Here is a 4,360-nt window from a genome sequence, read left to right as displayed (position 1 = left end):
TATATACACTCGTGCAGGTCTAGGCTTTCCCAACCTGTCAGCATCCCTAGAACATGCTCAGCACTGTGTTCTGGTCCCTGCCTCACCTGCACAGCATCACTGTGTCTTTCTTACACCCAGCGACTGCTCATTAAACAGGAGAAGCAACCCCTAAGATAGACCTGGGATCTAGTCAGGCACTTATTAGGCAGGTAATGCTCTCAAATCACTTAGCCTGTGCTAACTCCATTTCCTCATCTGCAGCACAGGGAGCCCAAGGGTTGCCCTGCTTCCCTCCCAGGTCCTGGGGTGGAGAGAATTCACTTGGAAAGCTGCCAGCATGTAACAGGCCTCGTGGCAAGGTGAGGAATGGGCACATTTGTCCTCATGCATGGCCTGTCCACTTTCACCTCCCACCTTCTAAGAACAGAGGGCTAGTGGCAGGCTCTGCACATCTACTGTAGCTCAGCTCTGCCCCCAGGAACTGCGGAGAGATCAAAAATGGCTTCCCTGGGCCAGGTGCAGTGGCTCAGGCCTGTAATCCCAGCACTTTGGGAGGCTGAGGCAGGCAGATCACCTGAGGTCAGGAATTCAAGACCAGTCTGGGCAACAAGGTGAAACCCTATCTCTATTAAAAATACAAAAATTAGCCAGGCATGGTGGTGCATGCCTGTAATCCCAGCTACTCAGGAGGCTGAGGCAGGAGAATTGCTTGAACCCAGGAGGCAGAGGTTGCAGTGAGCGGAGATTGCCACTTTACTCCAGCCTGGGCAACAGAGTGAGGCTCTGTCTCAAAAAAAAAAAAAAAAAAAAAAAAAAAAACAAGAAAGAAAAGAAAGAAGAGAAGGAGGGGAGGGGAGGGGAGGAGAGGAGAGGAAAAAGAAAATGGCTTCCCTGGTCTCAGAAAGGCTGAGCAGCCTCATGGACTCAAACAGGCCTCGACAGAAGCCAGAAACCACAGGCAAAGCTCAGACCCTCAAGCACAAGCCACCCAGGGGCAGCAGCACAGGCAAAAGGAGCAAGCGGCAGTGCCTGGGCAGAGGCGACTTCAGGAGTGGGGCTGCCTCAGTCAATCATTGTACCCTGCTATCTTCCAGAGACAGAAGCCCCAGAAGCACAAACACCACGAATCAGAAGAAAAAGAACTACTGCATGTCATCGATTGTAAGATGCACATTTTTTGGTATTACATTTTGTTATCTCTGAAATCTGGGTGCATCTTACAACTGATGGCAGGTCAGTTTATTTGGCAGCTGTTTTCCTTTCTTAGAGGAGCTAAAGTAAAGGTGCCTCTTCAAATGAGTGGCATGTCAGATTCAATGAAATATAGGATGACTTATGGAGCCCTAATTATGCTGCAGGCATCATTTTGGCCAGTTAGCACACACCATCACATGCCGCCAAGGGACCTGCATTACAAACCAGGAAAGCGGCTCAGAGGGGTTCAGAAAACTTCCCAAAGTCACACAGCTAGTAAACAGCAAAAGCAGCATTCAAACCCAAGTGTGCTGGGGCCCAATGCGTCCATCCTTCTCACTATGTTGTCCTAGTCTCCTTTCCTTCTAGGTGAAGTGATGGGGGACAAGGCCAAAGTCAGTCTGTCATTTCGGTCCTCAGGTCTGTGGATCCTGGATAATTCTCCAGGCACTCCTCTGGCACCTCTATTTGGGCCCTTATTGCAATAGACTGAATGTTTGTATCCCCCTCAAAATTCATATGTTGAAACCTAACCCCCAGTGTGATGGTATTTGGAGATGGGGCCTTTGGGGGTGATTAGGTGATGGGATTCATGTCCTTTTATTTATTTTTTTATTAATTTATACATATATATTTTTTGAGATAGGATTTCCCTCTGTCGCCCAGGCTGGAGGGCAGTGGCGTGATCTCGGCTCACTGCAGCCTCTGCCTCCCAGGCTCAAGTGATCCTCCCATCTCAGCCTTCCGAGTTGCTGGGGACTATAGGCACATGCCACCACATCTGGCTAATTTTTGTATTTTTTGTAGCTATGGGGTTGGTCTCTGTAGAAAGTAAAAAGTTTCTCTTCAAAGTTTCCCTTCTTATTAAAGAATAAATCATAAGTGTTAGAAATAATAGTTTCTTTTAAAAACTAACTTTATGCTAGACATACAGGTACGTGGTACATTCTATGTCCTTGTACTTTAACCAGGGTCTCTGTGCTAGACGTGCTCACAGGCATGTCCCAGCTCGCAGCCTATGCCTTTTCCTTATTTGGGAATGTTATCACTTTTCTAAGTCCTTTCATAAGCAATTTCCTCTTTTCCTTTGTCTTTCTATTGCCATTACCTATTTAGAAAAGTTTTCAACTGTTAGCCAATCAGGTTTTAGTTTAGATTGTGACGTCTGGCTCCAGCCAATGGAGACAAGACACAGTAGCAGGGACAAACTGCCTAATGGAGGGATAAAAATTGCTTCCCTCCTTTGTCCAGGTGGGCTCTCACCATTGTTCCATCTGCAAGGAGCACCCTTTCTGCAGAAAGTAAAAATGGCCTTGCTGAGAGAATTAAATTTATGTTCAAGTGCTGTTTCTTTGCAGCACCGGGGAACAAGCATTCTATTTCTAAATAAACATTTTTACATATAACAGTCTCAAACTCCTGGGCTCAAGCCTTCCACCTGTCTTGGCCTCCCCAAATTCTGGGATTACAAGCACAAGTCACTGCGCCCTGCCCAAGTGTCCTTTTAGAAGAGAGCTTAGGCCAGGCGCAGTGGCTCACACCTGTAATCCCAGCGCTTTGGGAGGCCGAGGTGGGTGGATCACCTGAGGTCGGGAGTTGAGACCAGCCTGACCAACATGGAGAAATCCCATCTCTACTAAAAATACAAAATTAGCTGGGCGTGGTGGCACATGCCTCTAATCCCAGCTACTCGGGAGGCTGATGCAGGAGAGTCGCTTGAACCCGGGGAGGTGGAAGTTGTGGTGAGCCGAGATCGTGCCATTGCACTTCAGCCTAGGCAACAAGAGCAAGACTCTGTCTAATAAATAAATAAATGAATAAATAAATAAATAAAAGACAGCTTAGGCCGGGCATGGTGGCTCATCCCTATAATCCCGGCACTTTGGGAGGCCGAGGCAGGAGAATCACCTGAGGTCAGGAGTTCGAGACCAGCCTGACCAACATTGAGACACCCCCATCTCTACTAAAAATACAAAAAATTAGCCGAGCGTGGTGGTGCATGCCTGTCATCTCAGCTACTTGGGAGGCTGAGGCAGGAGAATCACTTGAACCCGGGAGTTGGAGGTTGCAGTGAGGCGAGATCGCGCCATTGCACTCCAGTCTGGGCAACAAGAGGAAAACTCTCTCTTTAAAAAGAGAGAGAGAGAGAGAGTTTAGAGAACTCTCTTACCCCTTCTGCCCTGTGAGGGCACAGTGAGAAAACAGCTATCTATGGAATAGGAAGTGAGCCTTCATCACACCGCATCTGCCAGTGCCCTGATCTTCAACTTTCCAGCCTCTGGCACTGGGAGAAATAAGTTTGTGTTGTTTAAGCCACGCGGTCTACAGTGTTCTGTTGCAGTAGCCTAAACAGTCTGAGGCGCTTATGTTCAGCTCCAAACTGAGAAACTTCCAGGGAGCCCTGGCTCTGTGCTTACATGTCGCCTGGATCTGGAGCAGCTCTGTAAATCTGGCCTCCTGTGCCTGACTCTACCCTGCCCGGTTCTAGCTGTGGGTTTCCTGTGATCTTCCCACTGGGCTCCTTACTGGCCGAACCGGCTCCTCCACCCACACCAGGCCCTGGGTAAAGAGGTCGAAGTTTCTCCTCCAGGTGGCAGCTTTGGGAAGGACACTAATTGCAAGTTCTCCAATCAGGCTGGAACTGGCAGGCTCTGTGGCCCGGCCAGGGCTCCTGCTTTCATGTCAGCACTGACAGAAGGGGCCACTGGGAAGGCCTACCTGGGTTCTGGTCTCAGGGGTACCAGGGGACAGCAGGCCAAACCAGGGTCCCTGTCCCCCACAGAGGCAGAAGGTCACCTTTCTCTTCCTCTATGCTGCAGCCCTCGAAACCTCCAGGACCAAATATTCTCCACACACGCCCTCCCTGGCTCTGGCTTTGCCCTTGCAGACTCCCTTCCGGTCTCTCCCTGCCAGGGCTGGGGGACCCCCAAGTTGATGCTTCCAGTCTTGGCTGGGAGGTGGCCTCTATGCAGCCTCTTCACCTCTCCCCTAGCCCAGGACCCGCTTCCCTGACAGCAGCTCTCCAACCACCACTGTGGCTTTTACTTACTCATGGCTCCACGAGTATTAGTACCCATGATGAGTGGACACTGCAACAGTGCTAAGGTCTCCTTGTAGAGGGGACACAGAGAGACAATGACATGAGAGGGTGGTGAGGGTTACAGCAGTGACCCAGGCTGCAGCC

Source organism: Rhinopithecus roxellana, chromosome 5 (assembly GCF_007565055.1).
Source record: "Rhinopithecus roxellana isolate Shanxi Qingling chromosome 5, ASM756505v1, whole genome shotgun sequence".
NCBI classification, from domain to species: Eukaryota; Metazoa; Chordata; class Mammalia; order Primates; family Cercopithecidae; genus Rhinopithecus; species Rhinopithecus roxellana.
The sequence above is the reverse complement of the archived record's forward strand: the minus strand, read 5'-3'. Positions refer to the sequence as shown.